This window comes from Gopherus flavomarginatus, chromosome 10, assembly GCF_025201925.1.
Source record: "Gopherus flavomarginatus isolate rGopFla2 chromosome 10, rGopFla2.mat.asm, whole genome shotgun sequence".
Classification (NCBI taxonomy): Eukaryota; Metazoa; Chordata; order Testudines; family Testudinidae; genus Gopherus; species Gopherus flavomarginatus.
This window is the reverse complement of record NC_066626.1, coordinates 15,663,945-15,683,111: the sequence shown is the minus strand read 5'-3', so window position 1 is coordinate 15,683,111 and position 19,167 is coordinate 15,663,945. Positions and strand designations below refer to the sequence as shown.

Sequence of the window (19,167 nt, the reverse complement as noted above, 5' to 3'; positions counted from 1 at the left end):
GGTGATTTCTCTCCCTGTAATTTCCTTTTCTAATTTATTAGTTAACTCGGGGTCAAACTTTGCCGACAGGCAGAACCCTATGTCTGGAGCAGCACAGACCTGAACCGTCCTAGGAAGAATTCTGAGAGAATGACAAAGATGATTTTTTTTGTTGACAATCACTATTTGATAAGGAAAAAGGGGGAGGAGGGAGAGAGAATCAATATTTGCCAAATGGAAAAGCTACAAAATCAGGAGGGATTCCCCCCTTCCAAAAGAAAAACCCAACTTCCAAAACTATAAAAGCTTTTTAATGACAACAGAGAGTAAACACCAAAAATTAAAAAAAAAATTCTTGACAGTGAAGAAAATTAAGATGCTATACATGGTGAATTATTCCATTTACAGCTCCCTTTTAAAAAGTCGCATTAATTAATGGCTGTAGTTATTCTCATTCATATTCACAAGACAGGCCCTATTTATTTTGCAAAGAAAATGTTGAACTGGGCTAGCCTACTGAGGTCTTCCTAACTCATATTCTGCAGTTGTCTTGGGAGATGGCAACGTAGTGATATTTAATACATATCCTGTGTACAGCAACTTTGATGAAAATGGGAATAAAATTATACAATGATTGCATTAATTATACATTTCTGTTTGATGGCCCTTCATACTTTTCAGAATGGCTGAGTCACCTGAAGAGAACTGCTCTGAAAAGCTATGTCTTTAGCATCATGGATGGTACACCTTGGACACTGCAAACACGAGGCACAATAAAAGAAGTCCTAATATTTTACCTGAAAAGAAAAGCTGCAACATATGTCTCCCCCAGTGATTATACGTATTTCTGTTCTTGTGTGTGTGCTACACTACCAGAAGAAGGATGTTTTTAGAAGTTATGCCTGGGATGTGGAAGAACTGCATTCAACTCCTGGCTCTGCCATAGACTCCCTGCATGGCCATGGGAAAGTCACATAGGCACTTTTGAAAACTGCAGCCTAAGTAATTTAGGCACCTAATTCCTTCTCTCTTGGATTTTGATGCGTAAATCATTTGTGTACTTTTGAAGATCTTACCCTTAACCTCTCTCCCCTCAGTAACCCTTCTACAAAATGGGGATACTAAACCTTCCTTTTTGCCACCTTTTGTCCATCCTGCTTATTTAGATTGTGAGCTCCCTGGAGCAGAGATTGTCTCTGGCTATTTGTGTAACACAAAGGGGCCCTGACCCCTGTTAGGGCTCCTTGAATAACGACAGTAGAGTGTTTTTTGTGTAATCTTTTCATCTATCATTATTGCAACTCAAAGTGAAGTTATAAAAGGAAGCAAGTGGATTTTTCTCCATATTACAAGAAAAATACGTATTCGAGGCTCCTCATCCTATTCATATGTGGGTTTGTATTTATGCAGTCCAAACATCAAAAGGCTTAGACAAAAAATGAAAAAAATAAAATAAAACCTGTAAGTAATGTATCTTCTGATGGATTTGATAAATACCATTCAACATATATAGAGCTGGAACAACGTATTCATAAATAATCTATTCTTCAATTGATGGAAAATATTTGTTGAATAAATTTGTAATGCTCTGGCAGTGTCACCTGAATCACCCTGTTAGCAAGTGTGGGAGAGGTTTGAATGAGTTTGGCTAGTGCCCTGAGGCAAGTAACATATTATCCTATCTGATTTAATAGTTCTGGGAGTGGTTCTGTGGAGACACAGGGCCGGCGCTTCCACTGGGCGACCCAAGACGGTCACCTAGGGCAGCAGGATTTGGGGGGGCGGCATTTTGCTGCCCTTGGTGGAAATTCGGCAGCAGGGGGTCCTTCCACTCCAGGTCTTTGGAGGAAATTCAGCGGCGAGTCCTTCACTGGCTCCGGGATCCGCCGCCAAAGTGCCCCGAAGACATGGAGCAGAAGGACCCACACCACCGAATGCTCACAGGAGCCCTGCCGCCCAGAGCGACAAAAACCATGGCGCTGCTCCTGTGGAGACACAGCTTCTAGGCTGTGCATAGAAATATAGGAACTGCCATACTGGATCATACAAGGTCCATCTGGTCCAGTTCTATATCCCTGACAGCAGCAGTAGCAGATGCTTCAGAGGAAGGTATAAGATCCCTGTCGTAGGCAGCTGTGGGATATTCTGCCCCTCACACAGATCTCATCCTCCCCTCTCATACTTAGAGGATGGCCTACATTCTGAAGCAGTCACACCTGTCTTTATTGTTGCTCTCTCTGTTAACAAAGCTAAACTCTGGGAGGTAGGTTTGTCTGGACTCTATATTGTGTACAGACTGTGTCTGCAGAGCAGGTTGGGAAAAGTGACTTCTCTGAAACTCTTCATGAATATTATTGCCTAGATCTAGCCTGGAAAAGGACTGGCTTTTCTTGTGAAACGTCCAATGTTTCCAGCAGGAAAAAAAACAAGAGAATAACTTTTGTTGTGCTACTCAAGTACTTCCAACCCCAGCCTGGATGAAAGCAGGTGGGCAGGTGGGCACAAAAATGAAAAAAAAATAATAGGAGAAGAAATTAAATGAATTACTTCTCACTTCAGAGAGTTGCCCCTCTCGCTTCATGGTTGGATCCCTGCCTCACTACTCTCAGCATTTGGATGGACAATTCACATACAGATGGGTAGAGCCTTGCCCATTCAGTACCAAAAACACCCCTTGAGGGTAGAAATGAGCTGGTGCATAGGGGTAAGCAGTCTGCTGCTGGCCAAGGGCGGTAGTCGATTACTTCCCCACTGGTGCAAGGAAAGACATGATGACAGAATTATGATTCTCACAATCACACCTTATTCCCAGACCATTCTTAGTGCTGCCCAGCTCCATGCCACCCTTTGCACGGGGCAAATTGCAAAGTTGCCCTCTATCCCTACAGCAGCAAAGCTCCTTGCATACAGTTATGACACCATGGACCGCTATTCAGTTAACTAACTCAGGATACATCCAGGCGGGAGCCAGAAGGTGTACTTGAGGAGACATACCCACGCTAGCTCGGACGCAGATGGGGTGCTCAGAAGAGAAACGTAGCTGCCGCACAGCGAGCGGCGGGTTGGGCTAGCCTCCCAAGTACGTGCCTAGGGTTTTGGATGGGATCATACCAGGGGCGGCAAGCCCCTCCAACTGCTTGCGCCGCCATCGCTAAGCTTCTATTTTTAGCTCACTACCTTGATCCAAGCTAGCACGGCTAGGAGTACTCGAGCTGGAATTTACATCTCCAGCTCCAATGTGGATGTACTCCCAGAGGATGGGGCCATCTAATTTGCCGTAAGAGTTACTATTGACACTAATGCTGTCCCGGTCCCATTTTGTTGGTTTTCTTCTTTAATAGTGTCAATGCATCAGGGAAGGAACCAATGCCCATCTACTTTTCCTTCTTATCACTGATAAAGCAGAGGACGTGGGGTGGTTAGGGATTAATCTGTCCTGATTTTCCACCGTTTGCTTTTCCACTCCATGTGCATCTAATTTTAAGCATAAACAGGCTTGTTGCAATAGCAAGACGCCACCTCTTGGCTTTCAGGCCATTCCCCCACTCATGGAGTGCTGGAGTCCCCAAGGAGGGAAGCTGGCTGATCATGAAGATTAGAACCATGGCTTGTATGACATTAGCAACTCTGCCCTGCTCTGCTTAGCTGTTCTCTCCCTCTCTGCCAGTGACTGACGGCTGATAGAGCAGCAAGCTCGCTGAGCAGCAGCACAAAGCTCATTAGTATCAGAACACCACAAGGAAGAGAGCATCACTACAGTACATGAGTAGGGGCCATTGAGTATCCACAAGTCCACTAGGGAGAAGCCATCGGGAGAGGACGGAAAAAATCGAGAAGCCCACACACGGCACGTATGAGGAGAACGTATATGGGAATATTTGTAAGTAAAGGGAGATGATGGGCTGCTACTGGCAGTATATACCGAATACAGACAAGGGGGGAGAGAATGGGGAGGAAAAGATCACAAGGCAGTGAATGGGGGGTGGGGAATGTTGTGAGAGCATGGGGATTATAGCAGGAGGATGAACAGAGCTCATACTTCCAGAAACATACCAGACAGGCATGCTTTTTCCTCACATAAGGCCCCAATCCTGTGATGGATGGACTCTGCACCACGCAAAGCCCCATTAACTTTAATCAGGCACAGCAATGCACCGTCATATTTCATATTGCAGAGTCAGGGCCAAAATATTTTGTTAAGAAGTCATAAAATCCTTTGCAATCCAAGGAAATGTCAACTAGCACTCTCACATTTTTCTGGAAGAGAGTTCTTAACCTCTACATATTTTTATTTTGTTATTTTCCCCTTCACAACTCCCCAAAGCCTCTTCACTCCAGCTAGCTATGGGCCAAAGGAAAAGTATTTTCACTAGTTACCAAAACAAGATTTATCTTAATTTTGCTTCACATGCCCAAAACAGTTTTCATCGATGACACTTGATGGAAGAAGCTTTAATGGACTATAAATTCTCCCATCTCTGTTATGCTTGCTTCAGGCGTCAGTTAAATATGGCAAAGAAGAAATTATTTGTATTTAAGTAAATTATTCGTCTATGCGTAAAGCTACTGAATGTGAGAGATCAGATCCAGTTCAATTAGTGCATCTATGACAGTAATGAGAAAAATATTCTACCATGACCTATTGTAAATCTAAGAGAAAAGACTTCAGCAGGGAGCTAGCAATTCCAATGCTAATTGTACGTAATTAAACAATGGAACAGCAGCATATACAATAATTTCAATGAAGCTCGATGATATTCAAATGTATACTTTTTTATTACAACATCTGTGCATTTTCCTATATCAGCTGTAGTTTTTAGGGATGGATGAACAGCTTTAGATAAAATAAGAACTGACCTGCACTTTCACTTATTACTTGAACCAGATTTGAATTAACTTTGTTTCTCTCAATTTTCAACAACTCAAGGAAACAGATGTGTCAAATACTAAGAGAAAGTCTGCTCTGTTCATACTATATTTCTCGTGGATGTTATCTGAGGAGATTGTGCCTTGGTTTTACAAAATCATTTATAGGTTCTTAGATTTTAAGGTCAGGAGGGAACTTCTAGTTCATCCTCCTTCATAACTCAGGCCACAGCGTTTCTCCAAGGGTATGCCTACACAGGGTGCTTCCCAGGATCAATAATAGATAGACATGCTGTTGGTCTGCTCGAGATAGCACATTAAAAATAACAGTCTGGCCATGGTAGCGCTGGTGGTTGGCTTGAGCTAGCCACTCAAGTCCAAACCTGCTCAACCCTCCGGGTACACACGCGGGTAACCAGCTCAAACCATTGTACCATGCTGCTATTTGTAGTATGTTAGCTTGAGGGGAGTTTCTGGGTCTGTTTACTCATGCTGGGAAGCATGCTCTCAGTTGCAGTGCAGACATACCCTAAGTGATTCCTGTACTAAGCTTGATAACTTCCAGTTGTACTAGAGCAAAGAGGTGTCAAAGCCTCACCACTGGGAGTGTTGGATGAAAAGGCAATCACAGACCTTGTTAAGGCGAACGGATGTGCTAAAACACTCTGTGCCCAACAGTAGGAGCAGCTGATATCCTATAACAGTACAAAAAGTATTACCAGAGATCTTGCAGCCAGAGCAGGAGTAAGGAGCTGACAAAGTTTTTCTAGCCTTAAGACTCAGGGACTAAAACAAAGCTATGTGACAAGCAGTAGGGAATTTGAGCATGGTTTGGTCCCATGACTGAAATAGTCTGCATTTGGTGGCCAGTCCGTGTGAGCCCTTGGAGAGAGGCAGCGGTTCAGAATAGCTGCTGTCTGAGATAGTGCAGTGAGGATCTTTATCTGAGATTCCTGCCAAAGGGGGCTGCCTCCAGGGGGCTTGTTCCTACCACCATTAAGAGTGTCATGGTTCATGGGTGAACTGAGTCTTTTAGTCCCCTTCAAGTGCACCTTTGGTGGCAGGCTTGGCTTCCTGCATCTCACTCTGGGTGTAACTATGCAGTTCAACCACTCTGGGACTGGACCACCAGTATCCCAGTTCTCCAAGCGTGTTAACACAACAGGCCCAAATTGGGTTTGGCAACTCCCAACCCATTTTTCCCAGGGATGTGTGATGAGCCAGGTGGTTAAAGTGACACAAAAACAGCTTCTTCAGAACAAAGCATTCTTGATTATTCACCCAAAGGCACAAAGCACAGAGCAAAGGACAAAAACAATTAAAGGCTATACACAAATTTTACTTTACTTAACCCTTGGATCTTTCCTGGCAAGCTTTGGTATGTTTCAGCTAGGTCAGTTACCTCCATGCCTGGGCTGTGAGAAGCAGCCTGTCCCTCACACTGTTTCTGGGTCTCTTGATCTTTCTTTGTTTCCTTAACAGCCTATCAGCTCTCACTGACTCTGACTCTTGTCTGATCCAAACGGTGAATATGTCTGAACCACTTGGAAATAGTGCCCACGAGATGATTAAATTTAACATCCTTGTGGAGGGGAAAACACCAAAGAAACCCACCACAATAGCATATAACTTCCGAAAGGGGAACTACACAAAAATGAGGAAGCTAGTTCAATGGAAATTAAATGGAACAGTCACAAGAGTGAAATGCCTGCAAGCTGCATGGAAACTTTTTTAAAACACTATAATAGAGGTTCAAATTAATTGAGGTCAAATCTTACAGAGGAAAACACAAAGGAGCAAAACTCTGCCAAGTCAAGTATAATTAGGCAGGCCAAAGAGGAATCTGAAGAGCAACTAGAAAAGATTCAAAAGCTAACAGAAAAAAAAAATAAGTTCATCAAGCACGAAGCCTGCCAAACAATCACTGGAGCAACTGGACAACTGAGTGCTAAAGGAGCACTCAGGGAAGACAAGGTCATTGTGCAGAAGCTAAATGAATTCTTTGCTTCGATCTTCACTATGAGAGAGATTCCCACACCAAGGCCATTTTTTTTTAGGTGAGAAATCTGAGGTCCCACAGCGAGGAGGCAAGAGAGGAGGTTTTGAAATATACTGATAAATTTAACAGTATTAAGGTCACCAGCACCAGATGGTATTCACCCAAGAGTTCTGAAAAAACTCATATATGAAACTGCAGAGCTACTAAAGGTAGTATATAAATCTAAATCAATTCTATACCAGATGACTGGAGGAAAGCTAATGTGATGCCTATTTTTAAAAAAAGGCTGCGGAGGTGATCCTGGCAATTACAGGCCACTAAGTCTAACTTCAGTTCCAAACAAATTGATTGAAAATATAGTAAAGAACAGAACTATCACACACACAGTGAGTATGATTTGTTAGTTAAGAGTCAATATGGCTTTTGTAAATGGAAATCATGCCTCACCAATCTATTAGAATTCTTTGAGGGCATCAACAAACATGTGATCCAATGGATGTAGTATACATGGATTTTCCAAAAGCATTTGACAAGGTCCTTCACCAACAGCTTTTAAGCATAGTAAGCTGTCATGGGATAAGAGGAAAGTGCTATCATGGATCAGTAACTGGTTAAATACAGGAAAAAAGGGTAGGAATATATGGAAATTTTTAAAAATGGAGTGAGGTAATAGTGGTGTCCCTCAGGGCTATGTATGTACAGGGACCAGCTCTGTTTAACATACTTATAAACGATCTGGAAAAGGGCATAAACTGACAGTTGGCAAAAACTGCAGATGATACAAAATTATTCAAGATAGTTAAGTGCAAAGCTGACTGTGAAAACTTACAAAAGGATCACACAAAACTAGGTGACTGGCCAACAAAATGGCAGATGAAATTCAATGTTGATAAATACAAAGTAATGCACCCTGGGTAACATAATCCCAACTACACATACAAAATGATGGGCTCTAAATTAGCTGTTTCCACACAAGAAAGAGATTTTGGAATCTTTGTGGATAGTTCTCAGAAAATATCCATTCAATGTGCATCCGCAGTTAAAAAAGCTAATTTAACATTAGGAACCATTAGGGAAAAATGGATAATAAGATATTAAATATCATAATGCCACTGCATAAATCCATGGTAAAACCACACCTTGAATACTGCACACAGCTCTGGTCACCCTATCTCAAAAAAGATATATTAGAAGTGGAAAAGATGCAGAGACAGGCAACAAAAATGATTAAGGGTATAGAACAGCTTCTATATGAAGATAGATTAAAAAGACTGGGACTATTCATGTGGAAAAGAGACTACAAGAGGAGATATGATACAGGTCTATATAATTATGTGGATAAAGTGAATAAGGAAGTGTTATTTACCCCTTTACATAACACAAGAACCAGGGGTCACCCAATGGATTTAATAGGCAGCAGGTTTAAAACTAACAAAAGGAAGCACTTCTTCACACAACACATAATCAACCTGTGGAACTCACTGCTAGGGGATGTTATGAAGGCCAAAACTCAATTAAAAAAAGAATTAGATAAGTTCATGGAGGATGACTCCATCAGTGGCCAATATGGCCAGGGATGCAAACCCATGCTCTGGGTGTCCCTAATTCTCTCATTGCCAGATGCTGGGACTGGAGGACAGGAGATGAGTCATTTGATAGTATTCTGTTGTGTTCATTCCCTTTGAAGCACCTGGCATTGGCCACTTTCGGAAGACAGGACACTGGGCTAGATGGACTACTAGCCTGACCCAGTATTACCACTCTTACGTTGTTCTCCATGGGCAGCCTTTGGCCACTCACTCAATCCCCACCCTTTTCTAAACCCAGGATCCTCTATTGTTTAGTATTTTCCTTGTGATCCTAGGTGAAATCTCAGGAAGAGTAAACCAGTCTTAGCCTGGTTGGAGCTAGGTAAGGGATATTCCCCAGAAAACAGTTTCACCATCGTTTCCTCTAGGACTGCTATCTGTGTTATTGTTTTACCTTTCCTATTTGGTTCCTTTAACAGCACCTTTTGATCTATCCCCATAGCAAGTAACCATCATAAACACACAGAAGCAAGAGAGAGTTCCCTGTTTGTCACACAGGGAAACAGAACACGTTTGATTAAATAAACGAACAAATGACACTAAGAAAACACCTGACTCCATGTCATTGATTTTTTGCCCAAACAGACGCCACCCTGCAAAGCCCCGAATTTAGATATCCACTCAGCCAAGAGGGCAACAATGTTTTTTAGAAAGACATTCAATTTTGATGTAAAGGCTTCAAGTGACCGGGAATCCACCATAACCCTTGGAAAACTGTTCCAGTGGTTAATTACCCTCACTATTAAAAACATATGCCTTCCTTCTAGAACTACGGGGGGTTCACATCCAGGGTAGTATTGTCCTCTGAGTGGTCAAAAGGATTCTAGCTCTAGGAACTGATGAACTGCTTTCAAGGTGAGAACTGAGTGGCTGCAGAATTAGAATGCAAAAATCATCCTAGTGTACTTTATTTACAATATGCAGAATTCCTGCACAATATAGTTTTGTGAAGTGCCAGATAGTAAATACAAAATAAAATACACAACTTAAACTCATTTATTCATGAGCTGCAGTAAATCTCTCTCGTTGTTAGCCAACATGCACACACAACTCTGACTCAGCCCTGCTCAAATATTTTTGCCTCAATATTATTAATAATTTACAGCAGAAATGCTAAATCATTTCACCACCTGATGGCTAATGAGTGGGCTTTGTCGAATCACTTAGTGAATGTAGTTCAGTTCATAATGCCTCAGCAACCACCACCGCAATTGTCACTGACTGGCCCCCTTACTGACAGTCTCAGTAAAAAGGACTGAATTGGCCTTTCAGGCGATTGATTAAATGGCTTAGAGACTTGCACTGCCACTATTATACTTCTTCTTTACATGAACTGAGGCTTTCACTTTCCAGCACAACCTATATAGATTAGGATTTTCAAAGAAGCCTCAAGGAGTTAGGTGCCTAAATGCAACTGAAATTCAGCTTGGTGCCCAAATCCCCTATGGCTTCTTGACAATCCCAGCCTTAGCACCTGCCACAGGCGCTCAGTTCACAGCCTTTTGTGAAATCAAGAAAGGCTGTATTACAGAACTGAGAACAGAAAATTAAGCCCACATTATGATTCCTATCCTATTACTTTTCACGTCTGCATCATTCTGAGCTTGAGAAGTTCAAGGCTGTGAGAAGATATGTGTCGGAGGGGAGGATTTTAAAAGCATAAGGCACAATTTTTCCTGTTAAAAAACAACCACCACCACCACCACCAAACATATATAATGGGTGGCTGGTCATTTTCCCTTCTTTTCTCAGTCCCAAACAAAGTTCGCATTTTATTCCATCTTCTGGGCTGCTCCCAGGAAGAAGAAGAGGGGAGAAGAAGGGAAAGAAGTTTTGATGCTTTAAAATAATAGGGAATGAATCTGAAATCTTAAGAGTGGCTGTTTCACTAGCACTGTACTATTGTTCCCAACAGTGTGGACTTGTAACATTCTAATCACTTCTCATTCAACTCAATCAGACCAGGAAACTGGTCATTTGCTCAATGGAAAGTAAGCCCCAAATTGGCTCCCACCACCAATAAAAGGAGGTGATGAAAGACAATACTTGTTGAGGATTATTTAATAAATCTTGTCTAAACATGAACCGTGAGAGAAAAATCAAAGATTGCTTTAATGTCCTGGCCTTGCAGCATCATGCTTCTCACGTTATTGATGAGTGGCTATTGCAGCTCATATTTTGTGTGAATTTGCATATTTTGATTTTTACAAAAACATACGTTGAAAGTTCTTCAAAATCCAAGGTTTACTGTTAAAGTCAAACATTTCACAATGGAAAGAGGGAAAAGATTAGACCGACTCCCCTCGCTTCCATGTTGCCACTCCTGCCTATCTGAACAAAATACCTTAAAAGCCTGAAGCTATTTCTCATTTTGAAGAGTCCTCAAAAACCTTCTGTAACCTAAAGATATTTGTTCTTAATAAAAAGCCCATAAAGTGCTGTAGATCCTGTAACGGAGGATTATTTTTCTCAGTACAATGATACAGTGATGAAATGCAGCATCGAGACTATCGCACAGAACTTTTACTGAATAAAACTGGAAAGCTCGTTCATAATATTATCCTTAGCGTTATATCATCTTTTGGTATATTAGTTATATGTTTATCTTCTTAGTAACCCACTCTTCTCAATGTACAGTGCAGACTGTTCACTACAAGCATAAAGTCAGTTTTAGCCTCTATTTGTTCTGTTTACAACAGCCTACCTTTTTTATTTTTATCTATCAATAGTAGTAAAGACTCCCAGCAAGCCATAAAACATTTCTGGCATTCATGACTTTTAGAGCCAGAGTTTCAAAGAACTGCTGAAGGCTATGTTGATTAAGCCCAGAGACTTATTTCTATAAATCCATAGCTTAAATTAAAAAAAAAAAAAAAAAGTGCTTTGCTGTCCCAGAGCTCAGCCAAACTGTTACTGAACTAGAAACCGATCAGAGCAATTTGTGATGTTAAGCTTTACTCAAATGAACTCTCTGCAGCAATGATCAGACACAGCATGAGAAGCAAAGGAGGCTTTTAGATCAATTATAAATAAACAAAAACAGAGGCAAGTATTAAGCATGGATGATGGTATATTACACAATAGTTAAACAATGCTTTAAAAAAACTCATCGCTTAAAACAAAAAGCCATTTTATTGTGTCAGTAGCCTACAGTGGCGGTCTGAGATGTTTCTTGAGTAAAAGAGATCTGTTTCAGAAAACAATGAAAGGGTTTATTGGAAACTAATCTTTTCATAAAATGAGAGGGTTAGTGTGTCCTTACTTCGTTTCTGGTAGACTCATGCTAACATGACACAACAGGAATCATTGTTCTGGCAAATTAGTATCAAATGGGTACCGTCTGCAGCTGATTTGATACAAATTTGCATCAATTGTAAATTCACAGCTAGCTGCAGTATTACATTTTCACTGAACAATAAAAAAAAAATGTTTAAGGAGCTGCCAGTTGTGGGCTCTTCACGTGTGACACTAATAGTTACAGGCGGTGGTCATTGTAAAATTGTCAGTGGCTTCATCTACCAAAACTTCAGCCCTTATTAGACATAAAAATATGTTGTGTCGTTTTCCTGCAGAGGCCAGATTTACAGCTCGTATTTAGAACATGGCAGAGTGGTAAAGGTTTCAAAGAACAATGATAACATTAAAGAACAACGCTCCTGCAAAATGAAAAGCAGGATTATTTTTTTCCCCAAAGTATGAAGCCATGTTTGGAAAAAGGTAAAATTTTATAGGATGAGCTAAGATAAAGAAGCCTAAAAAACATGATTTCTTTTGAAAGTGATATGGCAGAGTGTGTGTGTGAACTCTATTCCAAATCATTTAATTAAATAGGAATTTCATAACTTCTGGCTGCAGGTTTAGCTGGCTCTGATGTGTTGTATGTGTGGTGCCCACAGGTTACCTTATTTGAAATGGTTTCGGTGACTGGTCTTTTCATATTTATATTGTCAGGCAGATCAAATTTAGGGCATGAGCCTAGGAGGTGATGAGCACCTATAACCTCCACTGAAATTAGGTGCTCAGCTCCTTTTAGGATTAGGCCGTAGGAGCAGCAGCCTTTTAAAAACTTTTCCCCTCAACAAGAGATAGGGCTTTATGGCATGAATTGCTCCCAACCTGTTTATACCACTGTCAAACTCTTTACAAAAAAAAAGTGTAATTTTAGGTTTTAACAGTGCAAAATAGCACAAAAACAATAGCAGTGAATCTACAGTAGGAACTCCAGGCAGTAATTCGGATGTATTCACAAACATTTTTTAAAGCAAGTGTGACTATTTTTGCTATAAAAATCTAGCCAGAACAAAAAGTTATAAGCCAACCTCTATCTAATTTTCCATGCAAGTAGGTTATCCCTTAGCTGTCTACTTCATGTTTTTTTTTGTACATTCACCTAAAGCAGCTGTTAGTGGTTACTCATAGAGACAGGACCTTAGATTAGACAGACCATGGGTCCGACCTAGTATGGCATCCCCTATGTTTCCAAAACTCTGGCCTAACGCACTTCCTCTCCATTAACCCCATTAACTCTATTTGTGCCTGCCTATGCTTCAGTACACAGCACAATATTCTGCACTGAAGGGTAAAATCAGAGTAGTGCAGAGTTTTAAAGTTCTCTTTGGTTTTGTTCCCAGGTCACAGTAAGTTTCACAGTGCATATATTTCCATGTGATAAAAAGTTTTAAAAAGAAAAAAAGTGTGTAGCATGGGCCACATTTTAAAGATTGTGTTTTCAAAACAATTTGATTTGGGGTAAATAAATAATGTCAATAGTATTTTCTATTAAAAACAATTTAAAATGGCATGAAAATTTTCCCGATAAACCAAACAAATTCAAAGTCACTCAAAACAATTCCTCAACTAGCTCAACACAAAACGAAGTGCGGTACTGATGGCAAGAATATACACCCAAAAGAAAATGAGTAAACAGGTGAGTGAACTCTCAGTCGCATTCATCATATGAATGAATAGTCGTCAATTTCAGGGTTCCCACATGTGCCATCCTAATTTTTCTGAAGAGTCTGGGGTGTTTTTCCACAGATTTAGACTCGCCTATGACTTATTATGCTATTTCAATGTCTTGCAGGCAACATTTCTAGATCAGAACTTTTATTGGCACAACAACTGGTCAACAAAGGGCTAAAGTTTCCACCATTTTGGTCACAATTTCAAATTTCAACAAAAAATTGAACAGATTTTTAACAATGTTTTTCCGAATTTTTTTTCCAGACAAATTTTCACAATGTGAACATTTTCCAACCAAATGTATTTAGCATGATGCTAGATATTTATATCTATACCATCATATACTGTGTAAGTGATCACATTGTAGGCAAGGACAGGTCTGTCTCAGAAGATATGTACATACTGCACTTTAGCTTAACCGAATGGCTGGTGGATACAGCTTTAGAAGTGCGAAAAAACACCCCTCCTGTTACTGGCACCAAGTCATAGACAACACCAACATTTCAAACCACATCAGCCTTTTGAAAGAAGAGCAATCAAAAATTAGGAGGCTAAGAGACTTAGAGCCTGATCCAAATTCCACTGAAGTCAATGGAAAGATTCCTATTGTCATCAATGTGATTTGGAACATTGCCCAATCTACTCACCCATATCAGCACAGCATAAGCAAAGAACAGGATCCTCTTTAGGAGAAAAAAAAATTCACCCTTCTTAGAAAGAAAGAAAGAAAGAAAGAAAGAAAGAAAGAAAGAAAGAAAGAAAGAAAGCTGGTTTAAATTCAAGGAGACAAGAAAAGAAGTTTGTGAACTTAAACTTGGGTTGGCAAGACCTTGAGTTTGAGACCTTCACACAACCTCATACCCATTTCTAATTAAAACTCCCCAATCTGCAGGAAAAATAAGGAAATCTTTCTCTTACTCACCAGAAGTTAGAAGAGATTGTGAAATAATAATCATGGCTAAGAAAAAACAGAAAGAAAGTGGTACTGCCTTAGAATCAGCTCTCTCTCCCTCTTTACAAAATTGATCGATCTCTCTCTCTCAATCTGTATTTTTTGGGGATGTGGAGGAACAGTTGAGCCTAGAATTCAGCTATTCTTTTTAAAACTCTATCTAATGATACATTGTAAAAAGAGCAAGAAAACTTTTCAATTAAAAGTTTTGAATGAATTGATTGGGTATGAGATTAATATGTATTGCCTAGCACAAGAATCCGGATCAAGAATAAAGTGCATGAACGAGTCTACACCTGCTAACAGCTCCTCATGTCTCATTTGATATTGAGGGTGCTACTGTCTCACACGAGTACCAGATGAGAGACCCTCTGTGTGACCAGGTGTCACTGCAGTATCATTCCCCTGCTCCTCCCTATAAACTCAGAGACAGTGGTATGTATTAGTAGGAAGTAGACTGGGGTACTACATCAATTCCCTCCTCCCACCACCACCATTCACTGGAGGTTAGGAAGGCTGTATTTTTACACAGGGCCTTTTCATGAAGAGAGCATCCCTTTAAAATGGTGTCCTGGGGTTGGTTCTGGCCAGAAGAAACCCTAGTAGTCAATTGATCCATTCTACCGGGGACTACTAGTAAGCCAGTACACAGGGCAGCAGCCAAGCTCCCACAGTTGATGCTCCTTAGTCTTATAAACTATCATGTTATCGCATACTGCCTTGGTTGTAGGCAAGATATCAGCCTGCTTTGAACCCCAGAATACAGTACACTGCACTAGCTCAAACCCAATGTCCTGAAGGTAAGTGCAACCCACTGATCAGGCTAACATGTTCCCTCTGGGCTGATCTTTAGAGGATGAGTGTCTGTAACAGCCCCCAGCTCTAGAGGTTAGCTCTTTATCTCAAGCTGTAACGGCGAATGCATCTAATGCAGGAGATCCCTGGTTCAATCCCTAGTGCGTTGACCAAGATTGTTGTTGTCACATAAATGGGGACTTGTCCAGCATCTATGCCACTACTGGCCTGAGATAATGAGGATGAGTTTTCTCTATCCCAAGAAAGTAGGTAACCCACTGGTCAGTGTGTGTTTTGGGCAATCCACAAAGGATATTAAAGCATTTTAAAATATTTCTTATGGAAAAAAAAATCACACAGTGAATTTTTCTCAGGGATGGGGGAAATAAATTCCTGATAAGCTCAAATCAGAATAGTTTTGGTTAATTTCAGTAATTTAGGGGGTTATCCAACCAATGATTTCAATAATACCAAAACACAGAACATGCAAATTCTCTTCATTAAAGAAGCCCTCTCCCCTACATTTTATAATGATGTATTCATCATTCTATTACAATAACTCACTATACTGTAAAGAAATAAATGTGACTGGCTTAAGAGGAAAAAAAGGCTTGATTCTCCAGAAAGGGCTATGTGTAAGGATGTTAATGGAAGATCTGTAGTTAGTGCCTCAATCTGTTTTTTTTTCCCCATTGGAAATTAGAATGGGACCTGAGCGTTGTTTTAGATATAAAATGATCTACACCTAAAACGAATCAGTCCACAAAACTAAGTGATGAGATGAATAGTGGATAATTTGTGGTTTAAAAACAGCTGTTCTATAGACATCACATTACTATTTCTGTGCTGAAGTGAATGGCTGACAAGAGAGTGCATATCAACACTCAGAGTCACTACTGAGTGCCAGGGCACTGTTGTTGTAACCTCAGGATAAACTGAAGTCCAGCAATTATCCTCTGTGTATGCCTGTATCATTTCTGTATCTGAAGTTAGGAATATTGACTATGTATCTGTATTTCTGCTGTGCTACTTTGGGTGACGCCCACTGCCAATGCTTCAGGTACAACAATGGAAAAGCCAGACGAGGCGGATGGCCCATCAGCAAGGACAATGGACTGTAAAAGAGCTTAGTCTTTCTGTGAACATGTGGGTCAGTCTGTGAAGAATGGCCCTACAGAGTCAGGTGGTCTTGTCACCTGATACTAAAACATTACCTGGGACTTCTTGTAACTTTCCACTGTAAGGGAAGAGGGGTCAAACTTGGGAAACAGAAGACTCTTGCCTTATGCAAATCCTGTTTAAGAGTGGGGAGTGAGGTAATCCTGGCCCTCAGTTCTCCCCTGCGACCCCATCCAAGATAACTGCTGGAAACAACTAAGATTGAACAGGGGGAAAGAACTAGGCCCTGGCTGGAAGAGTGTCTGGCCTGTGTGTATTAAGCTTAGTTTGCGTGCTCTGTTTTATTTTCTTAGCAATCAGCCTGGTTCTGTCTGCTACCTTCTTAATTACTTAAAATGCGCCTGTTATAGTTGATACATTTATTTCTGGTTTATAATATAACCCGGGTTATGCAATTTCTAACTGGGGAGGGGGGCGAAAAACGCGCACATCTCTCTTCAACATTGACGGAGGGGACGAATTTCAAAATATATCTTTGGGTCTGCACTCCAAGGGAGGTGGACACTGAGTGCTAGAGCTAGAGCAAGTTTCTTAAGCTGAGTCTTCCCAGAGCTGATCTGCAGCTGGGTGTGTCCCTGCCTGTGCCTGTGTTAGAGGAGGTTTTAAGAGGCTGGCTCAGCAAGACAGGTTAAAGGGGCCCCCACACTGGCAGAACAGGTAGACTCAGTGGTATCTCAGCACATCAGGTGACTTCCCAAGTGGTCCAACCTGTCACATAGACCTCTTGGCTTCTATGACTGCAGTAGGATGGATTCTGCAAGGTGTTCCCCATCGACTTTCTGGCTTGCTTTTTGTTTTGATCTGTTGCTTTTGTTCTAGCCTAGACAAACAACAATAGGTTCTACCAGAGCCAGGAGGAGCAGAGATGGTGTTTGCTAAGGTATGAAGCTCTGGTGAACAAGTCTGAAGTTCTTCTTTAAAGTAATAGGGTTAGAGAGAGAGTGCATTATATTTTTTTAGAAGTTCGGAAATGGCTGCTCCCATTTCTGTCTCTGACGTTTTCTCTTAGTTCTCTTACTCTCCCCGCAAGCTGCTCAACAGACTTTTCCTTAGATCAGAAAGTTGCTGCCTTTACAATTAATTTCTGTGTTGCAAATGACCTGTGTTGTAAGGGACAAGTAGCTTGATTTTCACCGAGTCTGGCAGACTATAGTCTGAGCACTTCTTTCCATTTGAGAAGCCAAGTTTTCAGAAGACAATATTGACATATGGTGAGGCCTTACTTTTCAGAGCACAGTTCGGTGAGACAAGGAGGTAAGAAACCCAGAAGAGAACAAGTCAGGCACGGACTTATTTTCTTATACTGCAAAGGGTTTTGTTCAACGCTTCTGGAGTGGCCTCTGATACTTCTATCTAAAATACTTATATGGACCCCAGTAATGTAGTATCAGAACAGCTGCCAGCCTTTTAATGCATTTAACCTCACAGCAACCCTGTGAGGTAGGGAGGTGCTATTATCCCCATTTTACAGAGGAGAAACTGAGGCACAGAGTAAGTGACTTGCCCAAGGTCACACAGGAAGTCTACTGTGGAGCAGAAACTTGAACTTCTTGTCTCCCAAGCCTGAGATTAATGCCCTAACCACCGGACCATACTGGCTTTTCAGTCTTAGAGACTCTTACTTGCAGACCATTTGGTTGTATATTATTGTTTTCTGGCCCTTTCTGCAGGGAAAATTAATCAGTGTTGCTTTTTCTTGGCATTAATTTGTTTGCATGAAGTAGCATCTCTAGCACTAAAATATTTTAAAGTAGCTTTCCATTTTCCTGACTTCTCTCCTAATTTAGATTATGCAAATGCACATTTCTAGTACTCTGTCAGAAGACATAATTTTAAGCAAATGTACTTTTATTTATGGATTTTTGTATTTGTTTTCTAGTCAAGTGTTCACAGATTTCATCTTGTGAATAGTCTATGGAACTCATTGCCACAGAACGTGATTGAAGCCAGGAGTTTAACAAGAATGGATAAGAGGCTGGATAAGTATATGGATATCACGAATATCCAGAGTTATAATAATAAATGACAACAAAAATGTTGGAAGGGACATTAAACTCCATGTTTGAGAGTTTAAGCCAACTCTATTAGATATCAGTGTGTGACCTAATGTGGGCGGCAGATTACCCCACATCTGCCTGCTGTGGCATTCTTCCACCTTGCTCTGAAGGATCTGCTACTGGTCACTGTCACAGACAGGATGCCGGTCTAGATAGACCTTTGGCCTGACCCAGTCTTGCGGTTCCTGTGTTCTTAGGTTCATTTCATCCTACTCAGATTGAGTGGAATTTTCTCTGTTTGAATTTTTCCCTTGGGGCAGGGCAATCACCTCCTTTCCAGTGTACAGTATTATTCTGTCATTATCATTTTTCCTAAGCACAACAATACAGGGTTTTCAAAATACTTGATATTTCCACATTTCCTCGTGATATTTTCAGGTTTATTACATTCAGATGGTACTGAAAGGCACTTGATTCCTCTTACCCACAGGAAGGACTTGCCACCATGAAAAAGTGAAAGGAAATAATATTTGAAATATAGCATGTAAACACATGCAATTCTCTCCCCATCTTGAGGTTTTGTTATAGTGTAACTTCACAGTGGGAAAATAGGTGATTCTCATGGTTTTGCCTGATCTTATGAACATTAGTAGTCTATTGTTTTTTGGTTTGAGGATGTCAGTTGGTATCCACTTGTTCTTATAGGGATAGACATGCATTTCAAATCTGGGTACATTCCTAAGATAACAAGGGAATCGAGCATTTTTTAGAGTTAGCTAGTTCTTTGAAAAATCACTATGTTGGACAGAGCATTCTAAAAAGGTAACAAAATAAAGTGTTTGGCTTTTT

The 19,167-nt window shown here is 40.7% G+C and overlaps 1 protein-coding gene across 6 annotated transcripts in view; it reads right to left on the bottom strand.

Annotated features, from left to right (window-relative positions):
* The window catches only part of ERBB4 (erb-b2 receptor tyrosine kinase 4), a 1,018,488-nt gene that overhangs the window by 578,351 nt on the left and 420,970 nt on the right, over positions 1-19,167 (bottom strand). The window lies entirely within an intron of this gene.